This window comes from Dreissena polymorpha, chromosome 16 (genome assembly GCF_020536995.1).
Source record: "Dreissena polymorpha isolate Duluth1 chromosome 16, UMN_Dpol_1.0, whole genome shotgun sequence".
In the NCBI taxonomy this organism is placed as follows: domain Eukaryota; kingdom Metazoa; phylum Mollusca; class Bivalvia; order Myida; family Dreissenidae; genus Dreissena; species Dreissena polymorpha.
The window spans coordinates 6,794,583-6,814,042 of NC_068370.1; the positions used below are offsets into that span (position 1 = coordinate 6,794,583).

The window sequence follows — 19,460 nt, forward strand, 5'->3', positions numbered from 1 at the left end:
TCCACCAAGATCCGGGTCTACGTATTTTAATTACAAGAAGTACTTAACCGTTGTCCTGCTAGCCCTGTAGGATTCTGAGTACAAGTTCGTCTGGGCTGACATTGGAGGCCGTGTTGCTGCATCCGATGCACAGTTGTGGAACGATTCCGACCTGAAGGCAGCAGCTGAGAACGGAGACCTTAACCTGCCAGAACCTGAAGTTTTGCCACATGATTCTGAGGATGTGCCCTACTTTTTCATCGTTGTACGTTGTACGTTGGTGTTCGGTACTTTTCCGTTTCTCTCACGTTGGGCGAACGTTTTGTCCGGTACGTATGCATTTCACTGCCGTTTTATCCGGTAGAAGTCCTTTACTCGCACAGTCATATCCGTTAGCCGACCGTTAATTATCAGGTACATTTTCGTTAAACGTTCGTTTTTTCCCGTTATAGCACCGGTACTTGTGCGGTAATTGTGTGTTTCCTACGCTTCACACACCGTTTGCGAGAATCTTGAGCGGCAAAGCAGGTAATTTAATCACCGGATAATCAAAATCTGCATTTTTGTGCGTTTTTTCTCCGTTGCATATTCGTAAGTCGGTCTGACCGGGCCTTGTAATTTTGTAATTTGCTCAATTCGTTTCTATCTAAAATCATTACCCATATAAATCGCGTCTATTCGACGTTAACCGGTTTCATAATAACAAAACACATTTCACAATGTATAGGCTCAAACAAACTTGGAATACTTAGGGAAAACGTAGAGCAAAATAGGAGGTAGCTTCACCCAGCTCCTTTTTTTTTTGGTTCATCGCTCCTGTCCCTTTAAGGCATCAACATTGAAATGATGAATATCCTCCAAACTTTAATTATTTTGTCAAGTATTCGATAACAACACTCACGAAGCACATGTGCTTACACCTGTAATTAAATACATTTTACTTACAAATACCCTTGATATAACACATAATCAGAAAATGTCATCGTCTGTTCCGAATTTCCACACTGCTCACTTCTTTAGCAGCACCAGGCACCTTTTGGGATCCTAGATCTTTCCATTGGTATACTTTTGACTGTGTAGTACCAGTTGCATTTCAATTTTCTTGTGGATGTATCATCAGCTACGAAAACTTAGTTTTCTATACGGTGTCAAGCTTTTGGGTATGTAGGAAGTTCGTCAGAAACGGTTAATGACGCTATTTTTGCATTGATACTTCATGCTGCCAAGCAATGACTGTATGCATACAGACACATCCTTAAACTCTATATCTACAGGCGTGTACGAGTACTTTAAAACCACAGCTCTTCTTAATATTCGCACAATAGTGTACTATAAATTAAATAATCTTATTATGTATCCCTGATTTGAAGTAATCTAAGACCAGAGCACATTTTCACCAACATTTCAAGTTGAAATAATAGACTCGTACTTATATTTTACAAGCAAAAAAAAATTCTGTAGGTATCAAATTATGTTCAAATAATGAAGTGTTCTCTGTCTAGTTCTCCGTATATTGAATGCGATTGTTTTACGATAAGAATACCTAATAGGTCAAACGCTTTTCCATTGCCTTTCTGAAGTCCCAGTCTTACACAGAGCAAAATTCATTTAGACAACTATCTGATTGGAATAATTTTAGGTTCATGAGGATCAATGTTGACACCAGTACTTCCTTCAACATTCAGATTTACAAAAAGCCTTATTCGTTTAATTTCTTGTTTCATAAAATACATAGTTTTGATGATTCATAAAGAGTCATTTTGATGTAAACGTCGTATTTCTTAACACTTTAGTGTGAAATTCACGAAACAACAAGATATTTGTTTGTCAGAAACACTATCAGTACGTCCCCTTCTGTGCCGCTTTGAAGCTATATATTTGACCTTGACCTTTCACCACTCAAAATATGCAGCTCCATGAGATACACATGCATGCCAAATATGAAGTTGCTATCCTCAATATTGCAAAAGTTATGGCAAATTGTTAAAGTTGGAGCAAACAAACCAACCAACCAACCAACCAACAGGGCAAAAACAATATGTCCTCCCCCCTATAGTGGAGGTGGAGGGGGACATAGAAATAACAAGATGCGTTTGTGAAACACAATGTCCCCCTATATGACGTTTGACCTTGACCCTTCACTACTCAAAATGTGCAGCTCCATGAGATACACATGCATGCCAAATATCAAGTTGCTATATTCAATATAGCAAAAGTTATTGCAAAATGTTAAAGTTGGCGCAAACCAACCAACCAACAGACCAACCAATAGACCAACCAACAGACAGGGCAAAAACAATATGTCCCCCACTACTATAGTGGGGGACATAAAAAGCAAGGCAATCAAATCACATCGATAACAACGTTGAACTTCCATCATATACCTTTTTGGCAAATATGGAAGTTATGTATTAAATAATAATAACAATACAGTGTTGTTGTTTTGTCATTTATTAAGTATACAGATCATTGCAAGATTCTGATGGCTTTTCTTGAAATGCATCACCAGCCGTCTGGAACACTGAAAAAAAGGCAATGTATACTCTGTTAAGTTATGGTGAAAAACAAATTATTTGCATTTTTTGTACAAAAATAAATTAAAAAGGCTCACATTATACTGCAAGCAATTCATAAGTTGCCTGCTGGTGACCCCCCCCCCCCAACATCATTAACAATAGTGCATTGTCTGTATATTACCATCAATTCAAGATTGTATGATTCAATCTCAATGCTTTGTTTTGGTTAAAATTGGTACAATGAATCATATTATTTTAAGCTAACTCACATGCAATAGTTACTGAGAAACGGCTCCGAATGGAAAAAAAATCTTAAATGTCAGTCTAATAAGGGGCCATAACTCTTGAGCTATGAAGGTATAAATCATTATAATGTCAGGGTCAAAAGTATTTTATGTGGTGTGTTTGTGTTGAAAGTGTTTACAGATCCATGGAAGTGTTAGCGATATGTAGAAAGAATTATAAGCATTCTACAACATGTGTCATCACTTTCAGACTCTACCTGGGACATTTCTAAGGTTATCCATCACTGAAATGAATGTAAAAAGTTGAAAAAAGGCTATATTTAAGGTAATAAAAAATATATTGGTACATAATTTGAACCAAACTTCTCAGGCAGTTTCTAATAATGGACTTTAATCAAAGGTTTACCAAAAATGGAATTTTTTTAACAAACAAAAAAGGCATGCCATGGCTAAACTATTAATTAAATCTTACCTACCATAGTGATTTTATTTACAAATGATCAAAGAAATGAGTGAAAATATATACTGTCTATGCTCACAAGTGAAATAAAATCGCTACCAGAACCAACACATTTTCACTTTATTTCATGACTCTCTGAACAAATTGTATACTATTATAGTTCTTGAATACATTCATATTGGCGAATTTGGCAAGAACCAGAATGAAATGTCACTTTGATTTTCAAAAATTTGATTCTTGAATCATATAAGATTTGTTAAAGGGCATATTGACAGCTAAAACGGAATTTTATTCTCTGAAATAAATGTATGCGTTAATATGAACTTATTTATATGCTTCTTAAAGCACAGACCTTGCTTTATATATTGTAAATATGTACATTACTAATTAACAAGAGCTGTCAGAGGACAGAGCGCTCGACTATTCAAGTGCTTGACAGTATAACGTAAGCCATCATGGAGAGGGGGTATAATGTGTGTGTGTGTGGTCATATAATAGATATTTCAAAAAAAAAGAAAAAAAGAAAAAAAAGAAAAATTTGAGGGGGGGGGGGGAGTCAAGGTCATTCAAAAGTCAAGGTCAAATTCAACTTGCCAGGTACAGTACCATCATGATAGTAAGAAAGTATTTGAAGTTTGAAAGCAATAGCCTTGATACTTTAGAAGTAAAGTGGATCTAAACACAAAATTTAACAAAATATTCAAAGTTACTAAGACAAACAAGAATATCAGTGAAACTGATGGATGCTCCCTGATGATGCGCTTTGTCAATGTATGTGTTAATAAACACCTAAAAAATCTATTATTAGCCTCGGTGACCGTGACCCAGTGACCTCAAACCTCATCAAAAGGTAGAGGTCCATGCAAGGTACCTACATGCCAAATATGAAAGAGATCGGTAAAGTATTGAAGGCGCTATGAGAAACGGTAGCAAAAGTGTGACAGAAGGAAGTCTATTATTAGCCTCGGTGACCTTGACCCCAGTGACCTCAAGCCTCATCAAAAGGTAGAGGTCCATGCAAGGTACCTACATGCCAAATATGAAAGCGATTGGTTAAGTATTGAAGGCGCTATGAGAAACGGTAGCAAAAGTGTGACAGAAGTAAGGAAGTAAGTAAGTAAGGAAAGACAAACTGGCAACTATATGCTCCACCGAAAAAGGGGCCATAATTCTGTCGCAATGCTTATTACAGTTGTCTGATCTTGTTTATAGATTGGGATCATGTTGGTAAAGAAGTACGCAAAATTTGAAAGCAATATGTCAAAGGACATAGAAATATATGAGGTTGTACGCAATTTTTAACATAGATTTATCAATAATATTCATATTCTAAGTGAAAAAAGGGCCATAATTCTTACAAAATGCTTGATTCAGTTGTCTGCTCTTGTTTATAGATTGGTGTCATGTTGGTAAAGAAGTATGCAAAATATAAAAGCAATATGTCAAAGGACATAGGAAATATGTGAGGTGGTACGCAAACTTTAACATTCCAACGCTCACGGTAACGCCGACGCCGGGGTGAGTAGGATAGCTCCACTTTATATATATATATATATATATATAGTCAAGCTAAAAAAAGTTATCCCCACGAAACTTTTTGTGGGCGCAGGAAATCGTAGTAGTATTAACATATCCAGCTATGGGCATGCTCACTGACCATAATGAATAATGGAACAGTAGTTTTGTGTAGAAAATATTCATTAAGATTGTGAATGTTGTGGGCAAGATTTCGATCCCCATAAGCACTAAGACCATAATGTAATAATATTTTTTTGGCCCTTCACTAATCTTTTTAAACGATTTCATCAATGTTCCTTATACATGTACATTTATTTTTTGATAAAAATCGGACATGTGGAATGTTGAATATTTGCCATTGCATAGAGAAAAACCATTGACATGCCCCCTTAAATTGATTGCAGAAAAAGTTGTAAACCAAAAACAAATAATAACAAAGAGCAGTGAACAAAATTGGCCATTATTAATTTAATTTCAAAGAACAATGAAAATTTAAGGCAACAAGAGCTGTCAGAGGACAGCGCGCTCGACTATTCGAGTGCTTGACAGTATAACGTAAGCCATCATGGAGAGGGGGTATAATGTGGGTGTGTGGTCATTTTATAGATGATATTTAAAAAAAAAAAAAAAAAAATTGTTGTCTTTTTTTTTTTTAGGGGGGCGGGGGGGGGGAGTTCTGGGGTGGGGCATGGGGGATGGTTTGGGTGGAGCCCATTGTGGTATGTCAGGTAAGTGTTGTTTTGTCAAAGTATGAATCAAATGTGATCATAAATCCCCTCCGATGAAACCGGTAGGGGACAATAATGAGCGGATACAAATTTAAAGGATAGAACTGAATGTTCAAACCTTTTATCTTGTTTGAACCTGATTGGTTTTGCAAATCGCATTAATTAATTGTGGTGAGCATTGGTGTTTTGTTTCTTGGAACAATGAAATGGGATATGTGATTTACTAAGAAGAATCAAAATCATAATGTGGCAAATGAATATTTATCTTCAAGTGTGAGTGATGCCAAATCCAAACTCTGCATATTGAAACAATATGGTCACCATTTGAGTGAGATTTAAAAGAAATATTTCTTAGTGGCCTAGGACCTTTGACCTGAAAGTATAAATTCAGCATATAACCTGATTGTAGCGAGTTGTTGAATGAGCTTTCTTGCATATATACTGGTATGTGAAAATTGAGTATTAAGTGTGACTTTGACCATGAGACGAGTTATTCCAAACCTAAGCTTTCCATTTTGGCTCGTTATGCATTTATACTTCACATTGCACCCTCTTTCAATTACCTTGAAGACTCTCGTCACACCTTGGGGAGGTTGCTGCTGGGAGATAATTTTTAGGTCCAGGAAGCGCTCGGAAGCAGTCAATATAGCAGTAAGCATCTTCCAGCACCCTGTTATGGAGAGAAGATTATTGGGGTTTATGGTGAGAACTGTGAGTGTCATTCTTTTGTACAGTTGTAGTGGCAGCCATTGTGTGAATACTCATGTAATCACTCTCACTTAAGTATCAATAGCTAATTATATATATATATATATCATTCGGAAACCATTTTACTGCTTCAGGTCACTGTGACCTTGACCTTTGACCTAGAGACCTGGAAATCAAAAGGGGTCTTCTACCAGTCATGATCAATGTACCTATGAAGTTTCATGATCCTAGGCTTAAACTTTCTTGAGTTATCATCCACAAACCATTTTACCGTTTCGAGTCACTGTGACCTTGACCTTTGACCTAGTGAACTGATAATTGAAGGGGTCATTTGCCAGTCATGATTAATGTACCTATGCGTTCTTGAGTTATCATCCGGAAACCATTTGATGGACGGTCTGACCGACATGTGCAAAACAATTAACCCCCTCTTCTTCGAAGGAGGGCATAATAAATTAATTTTGTTCAATCTATCTATTTATCCATTAAAAAGATCACACTTTCAAAACAAATATAATACAAACTTGGTCATAAACAATAATAAAATACCCCTGCTGTCCCTGTGAATGTTTATGAGCGAGGATCAAGGAATCAAGACCATTACTCTTGGATGTGAAATCAATGCAAATAAAAATTGTGTTTTGAAAATCTTCTTTTCATGCTGATCACATATTTACAAGTTTGAATGGATAGACAAATCCACAACAGACCAACCAACATACAGACTCCAATATACCAGGAATAACCCCACATACCGCATTGACACAGAATATTTTGCATGCTGTCTTCACAAGATAAGAACAAGAGTTCCGCGGTCGGAGATGACCGCATTGAAGCCGGATTTTTGATTTAAATGACAGGAAAGTACCTTTCGTGTTTTTGTCAATGCAATACTTAAATTACTGAAATATTGTTCAAAGGTCAAAATGAAATGTAAGTACTTTTCAAGGCATGAGCAAACCTTGTGTTATGTTTTGAATGCATGCATATACATGAACAACAATAACCAAAGTTACAACAATTTTAACATTTTAACATTTAAGTTCACAGTGACCTTGACCTTCAAATGAATGACATTGAAATGAATGACCTTGAAATGACCAGTGGTCATCTAAGTGTGCTTGCAAACCTTTACGTCAAGTTTGAGATTCTAGGTCCAAGCATACCAAAGTTATAACAATTTTAACATTTTAACATTGAAGGTCACAGTGACCTTGACCTTCAAATGAATGACATTGAAATGAGCAGTGGTGATCTTCTAGTACTGGCCAACCTTTATGTCAAGTTTGAAGACTCTAGGTACAAGCATACCAAAGTTATAACATGGAATAAGAACTTTAACATTTTTACCTACCAAAGTTATAAGAACTTTAACATTTTTACATTCAAGGTCACAGTGACCTTGACCTTAGAATGAATGACCTTGAAATGACCAGTGGTCATCTAAGTGTGCTTGCAAACCTTCATGTCAAGTTTGAAGACTCTATGTCCAAGCATACCAAAGTTATAACAATTTTAACATTTTAACATTTAAGGTCACAGTGACCTTGACCTTCAAATGAATGACATTGAAATGACCAGTGGTCATCTTCTAGTACTGGCCAATCTTTATTTCAAGTTTGAAGACTCTAGGTACAAGCATACCAAAGTTATAACATGAAATAAGAACTTTAACATTTTTACATTCAAGGTCACAGTGACCTTGACCTTCAAATGAATGACCTTGAAATGTCCAGTGGTTACTTACTAGTTCTGGCCAACCTTCATGTCAAGTTTCAAGACTCTAGGTCCAAGCTTACCAAAGTTATAACAACTTTAACATTTTTACATTCAAGGTCACAGTGACCTTGACCTTCAAATGAATGACCTTGAAATGTCCAGTGGTTACTTACTAGTTCTGGCCAACCTTCATGTCAAGTTTCAAGACTCTAGGTCCAAGCATACCAAAGTTATAACAACTTTAACATTTTTATATTGAAGGTCACAGTGACCTTCACCTTCAAATGAATGACCTTGAAATGACCAGTGGTCATTTGTTAATCCTGGCCAACCTTCATGTCAAGTTTGAAGACTCTAGGTCCAAGCATACCAAAGTTATACCATGAAATAAGAACTTTAACATTTTTACATTCAAGGTCACAGTGACCTTGACCTTCAAATGAATGACCTTGAAATGACCAGTGGTTACTAACTAGTTATGGCCAACCTTCATGTCAAGTTTCAAGACTCTAGGTCCAAGCATACCAAAGTTATAACAACTTTAACATTTTTTATATTGAAGGTCACAGTGACCTTGACCTTCAAATGAATGACCTTGAAATGACCAGTGGTCATCTGTTAATCCTGGCCAACCTTCATGTCAAGTTTGAAGACTCTAGGTCCAAGCATACCAAAGTTATACCATGAAATAAGAACTTTAACATTTTCGAGCACGCCGCCCGCCCGCCCGCCCGCCCCCCCCGCCCCCCCGCCCGCCCGACAACATCAATCTATAAGCCGAGATTTTTTCGAAAAAAATCCGGCTAAAAACATATTTACATGTTTGGCGATTTTTAGAGTTATTATGCAATTGTGACCTTAACCTCAGAGATATCGACAATTCTTTGGCATGACACACCGTTCAATGATGGTAAACAAATGTGCATTTTTTTTGTTTAATCTCACAATGAATGACATAGTTATGGCCCAGATAAACTCACAACCAAACTTAGATAGATATTCAGTCACTATTTATTCCAAAAATTTGTGTTGAAAGCCTGTCGACAGGTGTCGCAAGCCAGTGTTATAGGACCTAAAGTCAAAATCCATGTGACCTAATTTTTCGGCCCGGCATGGCCCACGTTTGAAGTTGGCCTAGAGATCATCTAGATTAAACTTCTGACCAAGTTTGGAGAAGATCGGATGAAAACTACTTGAATTAGAGAGCAGATACCATACTGAATGCTAAAAAACGCACAAAGTGACCCTGTGACCTAGTTTTTAGCCCGGCATTGCCCATGTTAAAACTTGGCCTAGAGATCATCTAGATAAAATTCTAACCAAGTTTGGTGAAGATTGGATGAAAACTACTTAAATTACAGAGCGGACAGCATGATGAATGTTTTAAACGCACTAAGTGACCCCGTGACCTAGTTTTTGACCCGGCATGACCTATATTCAAACTTGACCTAGACATCATCTACATACAACTTATGACCAAGTTTGGTGAAGATCCAATAAACACCTTGAATTAGAGAGGGGACACTTAATACAGAGCCATCGACAGACAGACAAGGTCACTCCTATATACCCCACTATACTATGTTTCTGGGGATATAATAGCAAATAATCAAGAAATATAAAACAAGATAATCTTGATAATAATAATTAATACTCAAGCAACTAACATATGAACCAGGTATCGCATTGTGGAGCACTAACCAGTTTTTACTGCGGAAGACGACAAGCTACATTCTGTGTGTGATGGGCGGTTGGGAACCATACCCTTCAATATGAAAACTTGCCAGCTTCTAAGTGTTCCACACAGAGGTCAGCACCTTCACTGTCTCCAGCTCAATCTCTAGGTACACCTACCTATATATGCAAAAATCAATTGAGTGAAACCACTAGTTTGATTATCCATTAGATGCATTCTTGATCAAACATTAGAGCAGTAGTACCCGTGTGATTTACAATATGGGTATTTTTACTGGATGCTGTAAAAATAACAGTTTGCTTTTGTTCACGTCAATGACCATGATAACACATTAATGGCTATAAAAGAAATAATGAAATTAGCTGAACAAACGCGAGTTATCAACAACCTATGGCATAACTAGCAAAACCATCAGTACAGTTTACAAAAAAAAAACGCTTCTTTTGAAAAATGGGTTGTTTGTACAGTAACTGTAACACTATTTACTTACTTACAGTTTCGTTTCACATTCATATGCATTTTCTAAATTTTGGCATTTAAATTACATAAAAAATATGAGTGAAAATAGTTTCATGCATCGTCAGTTTTAAACAAGAGTGCCAAACTGTCACAAGATATGCCCGTTCGAAGGTTTTGGACACCATGCTCAATGCTTGAAATGCACTAAGTGACCTCGAGACCTAGTTATTGACCCGGCATGACCCGTATTTAAACTTGACCTAGATATCATTTAGTATAACTACTTCAATAAGAGAGCGGACACTATGCTAAATACTTGAAATGCAATATGTGACCTTGTGACCTCGTTTTTGACCCTGCATGACCCATATTCCAACTTGACCTACATATCATCTAGACACAACTTCTGACCAAATTTGGTGAAGATCGGGTGAAATCTACTTCAATTAGAAAGCAGACACCATGCTAAATCCTTGAAATGCACTAAGTGACCTCGTGACCTAGTTTTTGACCCGGCATGACCCATATTTGAACTTGACATAGATATTGTCTAGAAACAACTTCTGACCAAGTTTGGTGAAGATCGGATGAAAACAATTTAAATTAGAGAGCGGACACTGCTGTGGACGCCGTCCGCCAAGGGTGAAACTATAATACGTCCCGTTTTTAAAAACGGGCGTATAAAAAAAGGAGAGCATAAGATTTGGCTGTGTGAGAGGGTGTTTTGCTGCGTAAATGCGCGACTCTCACGCTGAGTGCCCGATACTTGACAGGCGCATGAATGTTGATGCAAACTACTTCAATTAGAGAGCAGACACCATGCTAAATCCTTGAAATGCACTAAGTGACCCCGTGACCTAGTTTTTGACCCGGCATGACCCAAATTCGAACTTGACCTAGATATTGTCTAGACACAACTTCTGACCAAGTTTGGTAAAGATCGAATGAAAATTATTTGAATTAGAAAGCGGACACGAAAAGTGTGACAGACTGACAGACAGTGCGAAAACTATATACCCCCTTTTCTTCGAAAGGGGGCATAAAAATAACTTATCCATAGACATCGGATGTATTTTGTAATGGGAATGCTTTGGAGATTACCATAACATTCTGTGCACACGTAAAACCTTTATGAAGAATCCTCAACATTAAAGATTTATTAATATTTTTGAAAATTAAGCAAACATTCATTTTTTTCCATGAAAGCATTACAATTATGGCTTTTTATAAGTATAATATGATGTATGAAATAGTTTTTTTCTTTTTAATTTTATGTTAATGTTGAACCATTCAATCACTTTAAAAACATTGCAAGTTATTGCATTTCCACAAAGCAAATGAATCTTAGCAGGTAAATTCAATGAATTTATCATTGGTACCCCCAGCTGATAATTTTAAAAATCTGTATAGAAGTTCACCAGATGATGTTTTATGCAAAATATGTATGTTCGCACTGCAGTTTTTGAGAAGAATATTTTTAAGTGTTCATTATATATATATTATAGAAGGAAAACAAATTTGATCCGAGGGTGGGGCAAATATGATCCAATGATACTTGAACAATCTTGGTGAAGGTCCACAAGATGAACTTTCATGTCAAATATCTTTGCTCTAGGCCTTGTGATTTATGAGAAAATTTTTGTTTTTGAGGTTTTTTAATATACTAATAAGGAAATTACATTTCCCTCCCCAGTGGGGCAATTTTGACCCCAGGAACATAGTTTGAACAATCATGGTACAAGTCCCACCAATTAACCTTTGAACTCTTAAGTGTAATCTTGAGTTTGGAGATTTTGACGTAATTCTTTCTTATGACACACCGTCGAGTGATGGTGAACAAATGTGCTTAATGATTTTAAAATCTTACAATGAATGACACAGTTATGGCCCGGACAAGCTCATTTATGGCCATTTTTTACTTTTGAACTAAAAGTGTGACCTTGACCTTCGAGATTTCGACATTATTCCTTCCCATGCAACACCGTCAAATTATGGTGAACACATGATTTTAAATTGAATTTAATTCTGACAATGAATGACATAATAATGGCCCAGACAAGGTCATTTATGGCCATTTTTGACATTTGAACTCAAAGTGTGACCTTGACCTTTGAGATATTGACGTTTTCTTGAGCAGTGACCGGCCGTGTCATGATTGTGAACATTTATTGTAAGTTATTTGAAATTCCTCCAATCAATAACAGACTTACGCTCCAGACAAGCCTAACCCGGACTTTCATACTGACGGACTGATCCACATACACCAAACCGCCAACTGTGACAAATATGTCGAGCTCTCCATAAGTGGGCTCGACAAAAAATCGACTTGCCCACAGGTAAAGGTCCACCACACAATGTTTCATGCTAAATATCTCAGCCCAAGGCCTTGCAGTTTCAGAGTAGATTTTTTAAGTTTTTCCTTTTGGTTGCCAGGGCAACAAGGATTTCATGGAAAACAATTCTTGGAGCAACATTGAAGGAGCTTCATGCCAGGAATATTCCTGCCAGTTTCATCAAGCTTTGCCCAAAGGTTTAGTAGGAGATATTGTTTAAGTAAAAATGTTGACATATAGACACACATCGCAAAACAGACAAAGACCAGCAACAATAACTCAAGTTGAGCTATAAAGGGTACATCTCTGAAATGACTAAATCATCCTGATGACTCTTATGCAAGAACCACTGAAAAATGATAACAAATTTGATCTAATTTGAATTTCACTAAATTCATACACCAACATATGCAGACAGAAATTTGACATTTTCAATCAATTAAGGGGCCATAACAGTTTAATTTTACAATGGCTTCAAGGCCTTTCCCCAATTTGGAATGTCAAAATGAACTTTTGCATTATAGTTTATCTGTCTTCAAGGTAACAATCTGGTAAAAATATTATACATAAGACAAGTCGGTCAATTAACAGGCGAACAGCTTTGTTGTATACTTAAATAAACCCAATTTTAATGCCTATTAACTTCAAGTTTCATTCAATTCTATGCAATTGCTACTGAAAAACAACTCTGGTCTGAAAAGTAATTTAGGGTTATCTTTTCGAATCAATACTAGGCTTATTTATATTACATACCCTCAGGTTTGTATACTTGCCAGTTCAGGAGGCGTTATAGAGCGCTATCAGTTTAATGATTATTCCCCGAATATCTGTCAGGTGTGCCAGCTGGGGGCTCCTGGATCACCTTGATCGTTTTCACTACATGCTCACTCTCAGTGAAGTGGCGCTCCAGGTTTGCGTCCGTCAGGATGGCCGCACTCTCCTCTACCCTCCGAACAACCTCGCGACGGCTCTTATCCAGGCAGGTTGAGGTCAGGAAGCCTGTGAGAAGGAGATCGGCCGAAAAAAAATAAAGCTAAACAAGCAAATTTGTTGAATTGATATCCCCCGCCAATATGCTTCTGGACACAAAAGTGTTATATTTGACACTCAAAAAAGCATTTTTTCAAGATACAAAGGGCCAAAACCCCGTAATTAACAGACTGTGTACAATGCCATTTGGCGTGCATCGTCCTCTTATCCATATATATACTCATACCAAGTTTCAATGAAATCGGCCAAAGCACTTTCAAGATATGGCTCTCGACACAAAAGTGCTGGACGGACGGAAAGATGGACGGAAGAACAGACAGAAAGACGCCAACGCCAAAACATTAATAAGTAGATGTCCAAGAAGAATGAATAATTTACATAAATCAAATCCTAAGTTTACGCTTACATTGTTCAATGTGCGGGCGTCCGCTAGACCATTCCCTCGCACCACTTTAGGAAGTTCTTGATTGCCGTTAGTGCATTCCGCACCGTCTTCAGCTGGTGAGTGGTGTTGAGGAACTGTCGTGGACCTCCATATGGCCCATCCACAACAGCATGTCACTCAACACCACTCCTTCCAAGTAGCCAGACAGGGCCAGGAACCGGTTGATCTTCATGTTGACCTCTTGTGTTTTCGACTCGTTTGCCAACCCACCTGGCCTGCTCCGCAGGAACATGTAGACTACAGTAGTCTACATATGAGTCAACGATTGAAACTGCAACAAGTATTATTGGATGATATTCTATGCTAGATGGTGAAATCGCATATAATTTAACTAACAACCAGTAATTCCAAAGTATTATAAATAAATAATATTTATCTTAAATTTTAATGTACTTATATATATTTCCTCACGGTTTTTAATATATATACATGTTGCAATAATAATGACTATCAATTGAAATGTATATAATTAAAAAAAAATCTGGGAAAACAGGGCTTAATGCACCAAGTACTGGTTCTACCCCGAAAACGGACTCAAAACTTTACACTATATAAGCAATCCATATTGTTACTTGCAGCTTCTCCGACCATGCATCACCCTTGCATTGGGTTCCAGGCTCAGGCAGTATTTCCGCATTAGGAATGAAAAGTCCTCTTCCTCCTCCTCCTCATCCTCCACCTTCTCATCCTCCTATGCCGAGTCATCATGAGTGGCGAGTCTGCTGGTCACCTTTCCTGAAGTTTTCGCGACCTGTAAATGACGTTTAAATGTAAAAGTTACAAATCGTTTGGTATGGTTTTGTATTTGACATTGATAGAAATATGAGAAATTAAATACAAAAACCACACGAACACAATTTAACACTTACTTTCCGGAAACGGCCCTCTTGTGTAAACAAAATTGAATGTCCCAGCCTCCATTTTGTGCTCCTGTTCTAGATGACGCAGCCGGTCAATCACCGACCGGTCGCACAGCCAGCAAGAGTAGTAATTCCTCGGCTTTGTCTTCTTCACTTTCGGACCGGTCTTAGCACGTGCCTCTGACATCAACGGCTTCATGGGGTCTGCCGTCAGCGCTTGCACCCAGCGAACGTGGTCTGTTACCCGGAGGTACACAGTCGTGTTGCCTTTTACCACGCAAATTGGGCATTGCCTTGGGATAGGCTTTGCGTTTGGTGTCTGAAATATTAGTTTGAAATGTGTACGAAGCAGGTGGCTATCAATATATATGATTTATTAAGAGATGATGAGATAACGGACCCAGTTAATTGATTGAAATAATGATTATGTGATTGAAGCTGTTATGCTAGGGTAAAATACCAAGGAATGTGTATAGATATTGTTAACTTTTTTTTAATGGTGTTAAAAATGAATATTTTATTGCAATATTTGCACATGCTTTGTTTTATTTTACAAAGTAATCACTATTAACCTTAAGTTTATTCTCATGAAAAAAACATACCATTAAATAGCAATACTGATTACTTTATCTATTTGAGTGACATTAAGAGTGACCATGTACATGTATATATCAATCTATACTGTCTAACTCCCCTTGCAGATATTATTGACAGGTAAATATAATATTATATACCGTCTTATAACGATTCAAGACTTGGCCAAAATAAGACCCCATTCCCTCAACAAAAAAGTATTAATTTTTCCGCAGATAAAAATTCACCCGACACTCAAGCAAATTAATTGCCCTAGACCCAGAATTGTCAAGTTTAAAATGTTTAAAACTAAATAGAATTGTTATGTATTTAATTTGGCGGTAATAAATACTAATCAAGTGATTAAAAAACATATTATATTGTTTCTCATGTTTGGTTTAAAGTCCAAAATTTTTTTTTAAATGATGCCCTATTTCCCCCGCCTCAGGGTACAGGTATCATTAGGCATTCTGAATCAACATTTTCATCAAAAACAATGATTCTCCATTCTTTACAGGCTGGGGGATTAAATTTTTAGAAACAACAATAACCTTTCAAATCGCTTACCAAACGTTAAGACTTTTTAAATGAAAATGTGGATTCAGAATGCCTAATGATTCGGAATACCTTGACAAACTGTACCGTTACCCCAAACACTGAGGTAGCTGTGGCGTAAAGGATATGGTGTCCGCCTAGCAACCAGGAGGTCACGGGTTCGATCCCCACTGTGAAAGCGTTCTTTAGATCTTCCCTATAGACACTAAGTACTGGTTCTAGGCACCGGAAACAAAATTTACAGCTTTTTCAAATAAGTCCTATGCAATCAAACTAAAATATACAGGTTTGAACTAAACCAGAGGGAGATCTCTGCATGATGCATGTTAGTCTTATTTATAAGACGCGCGAGATACTTTACCCATATAAAAAGTAGCTTAATATTTAAGAGCGTCAAAAATTTGGACTAGATGCATGTATGCAATATCCCAGTGTGACCCAAATTCGAAGGGTGTAAAGAACCGAATGTAATGGACCGAAATTCGACGATGTAACGGTTACATGAAGCAATATTTAGCAAATAATGAAAGAAATAATGAAATGTTTAATAGCAGAAAATAATAATTTTAAACTCGGCTGTATTACTTTGAAATGATTCAAAGACAATAATCATCCATTTAATCAATATAAATAGAACATCGTCGAATTTAGGTGTCGTCGAATTTGGGGTGCGGTAGGATAATGTATGGTTTCCAGTATTTACTATGGGGAAGAACTATTGTTGGCAAAATATTTCACTTCAAGAATATGTTTGCGTATCAGATATCAAATATGTACAACACACAACCAATACAATTGTGTTACTGTTATGAATAATACAATTTAAAAAAATGTTTTTTTTCTCCGTTTATTACTTTCACTGAATCGAAGGGTTAACAGAACTGTTGTGCCGGGCACCAGTCGCTTGCGAAGAGGGAACTGGCCGCTGCAAGCATGATTGGTGGAAGTTAGCCGAGGCACGAGGAATGAGTTCCAAAAGATCGAGGCGCGGGACGAGATTCTCGTTCCTCTTCTTGCTGGACTACGGCCGAGAAAGGTTGTCTCTGACTGTGCGAAGAATACTAAGAAGAACGTCGCGTTTCAACATAACGTAAGTGTTATAGTTTTAAGTGTTATCCTGATAGATTACCAGTACTCAAACCCCCAAGCAAAAGCAAACCTAGAGAAACACTTTATTGGTAGTACGGATGGGGTTTTAGTGTCGTCTTGTGTTTTTTAGGTTGTATCTTTTGGCTTGACCACGTGTTTGAAAAATTGAAAAATAGGGGATTGAACCATGCTACATCGAATCCACGCTTGATTTAGCTATCAAATCTTATAGCAACGCTATTTCTGCTATTATTATTGTATTAAATTGTAAAAAATATTTGAATTTCCCGGCCACGTGTTAACTCGTCCGTGTCGGCCATCTGTGTTGTTGTTACCACAGTTTAGGGCTTAAGCTCACGTGGAAGTTAGGTATTTGGTGGGAAATTTATTGTTTCTTTTGAAAAACGTTTTTATTGTCCTTACCATTTTAGCACAAGTTTTATATTTAGGAATTTTTAGGATTTAGTAACTTCCAGTCCGTTTTTTGTTTTTTTGTTTTTGTTTAAATTTCCTTCATTGTAAATTTCTCAATTAATAATGGATATGGGAAATTTTTGAGTTCACGTGGTAGGTGGGCCAGTCTGAGATAGTTATAGGTTAAAGGTAAACGTTTTTTACATTATTTTCATTGTCATTGTCACACGGATTTTTCTTTCTTGAATTCCTGTTGTTGTTTTTTTTGGTTTGTTTTTTTTTGTTGTTGTTGTCTGCCAAACATTTAAAACTTAAATGGCGGATATGGGCAGTAAACCCGCCACACCAAGGACAACGGTATCTTACAGAATGGTACAGGTAAACTTTGACCCTCCTCATGTTTTGACCTCCGTTCCGGGGATTGGACCGAAATTGGCTAAAGCCATTGTAAATCTCCGGGAGAATGCGGGTAACGTATATCCCGAATCTCTGGGAATACTAATGCGGCGACCTCTGGATGAAGAGGTCATGCAGATGCTGGACTTCCGTCCGAATCCAAGGTTATTTGCAATAACCTTGGATGAAGATGAGGAAGATATGGGGCGGTTGTATACTGGTGAGTTAGTCCCACACGGGGGGTGGGGGTTAGGTGCGCCAAGGAACCGGCCAGACGCACGAGAAAGGGCTGCGCTTGCCGCAGAGATTAACACCCTGGAGGAGAGTATTTCGGAACTGCAATCGCAGTTGCAAAATTGGTCACAACCCCTGGTCCAAAGATCACTTCCCATTCCTGTCCAACACCAATTGGCTGGTCCAGACCAAATATCAACACCCAGCCCCTCCTCCAGGCCAAGACCTTTCCTTTCCTTGCAGACTTTGTCTCAAACCCCCATACCCCGATATTTATCTCATACCCCCGCTGGACGTAGGGAACAGAAGTTGCCGTGGGGAAGAGCAGACAGCGAGGCGGGTCTTAGGTGGCGCAGTCCAGTCGCCTATAAAACCGAAGAACCTTCCCCCACATACCCATCACGCGTGCACCAGGGCGCATTTGGAGGAAAAATTGAGACGTCCCTACCCCAAGCAACCCTCATGAAGGCATTGCAAGAACTTCCCAATCCTCCGACCACAAGCACACCTTACTTTATTTTTCCAAATCATGGGTCTGTGCTATCCAACCAGGTACCCATCAATCAACCAAGCGTATACAATCAGCCCGCTAACCAGGTACCCATCAACCAACCGGTACAAAATCAGCCTGCTTACCAGGTACCCAACAACCAACCTAGCATGTATAATCAGCCTGCTACGTTGGTACCCATCAACCAACCGGTACCAAATCAGCCTGCTAACCTGGTACCTATCTACCAACCTAGCATGTACAATCAGCCTGCTACGTTGGTACCCATCAACCAACCGGTACAAAATCAGCCTGCTTACCAGGTACCCAACAACCAACCTAGCATGTACAATCAGCCTGCTACGTTGGTACCCATCAACCAACCGGTACAAAATCAGTCTGCTTACCAGGTACCCAACAACCAACCTAGCATGTACAATCAGCCTGCTACATTGGTACCCATTAATCAACCGGTACAAAATCAGCCTGTGCCCATAAACCCACCTAGCCTACCCAATCAGCAGGCTACTCTGGCGCTCATCAACCCGCCGGTAATACCGAGCCTTCCTATTGCGCTCCTGCCTGCAACTACACCAAACCCTGCTACTCGGGATGTGATTACCCGAATGCCTAAAACCTTACAGTTTGACGGTCGAAGCAATTGGCCAGTTTTCCGGGGCAAGTTCGAGCGCTATGCCAATTTGCACCAATGGTCAGATGATGAGTGCGCTGATGGGTTGGTTTGGTGTTTGGTGGGAAAAGCTGCGGACTTCTATGCTGTATTAACTGACGGCAGGAAAACTGTCCCTTATAAGGAATTACTGCATCGTCTGGAAGAGCGTTTCGATGCCAAAGAGCTCCCTGCTACTGCGCAAGGGCGTTTTCAGGCAATTTCTCAGGGAGTAGGAGAATCATTGGATGAGTGGTCGGATCGCGTACTCACGCTAGCCACTAAGGCATTCCGAGATCTGCCCCAAGTATACGCCACCGAGCAGGCAGTGGCAAAATTCTGCCACGGGTTACAGGACAGAGAAACCGGCCGACAGGTGAGCA

At 38.4% G+C, this 19,460-nt stretch overlaps 2 protein-coding genes across 8 annotated transcripts in view; both read right to left on the reverse strand.

The window, feature by feature from the left end:
* The window catches only part of LOC127861646 (RING finger and CHY zinc finger domain-containing protein 1-like), a 473,873-nt gene that overhangs the window by 216,601 nt on the left and 237,812 nt on the right, over positions 1-19,460 (reverse strand). The window lies entirely within an intron of this gene.
* The window catches only part of LOC127861632 (para-nitrobenzyl esterase-like), a 59,969-nt gene that overhangs the window by 9,439 nt on the left and 31,070 nt on the right, over positions 1-19,460 (reverse strand). For 2 of the 7 annotated variants that reach the window (XM_052400305.1, XM_052400304.1), the window contains 8 exons: positions 15,857-16,002; positions 14,666-14,975; positions 14,369-14,547; positions 13,758-14,067; positions 13,115-13,360; positions 9,575-9,727; positions 6,010-6,116; positions 2,415-2,500 (listed from right to left, as the gene is read on the reverse strand). The gene's annotated coding sequence lies outside the window, so the exon portion shown is untranslated. Of the gene's footprint in view, positions 1-2,414; positions 2,501-6,009; positions 6,117-9,574; positions 9,728-13,114; positions 13,361-13,757; positions 14,068-14,368; positions 14,548-14,665; positions 14,976-15,856; positions 16,003-19,460 lie in introns of those variants that run through there. The other 5 variants (XM_052400299.1, XM_052400302.1, XM_052400301.1 and 2 more) reach the window with 5 other exon arrangements.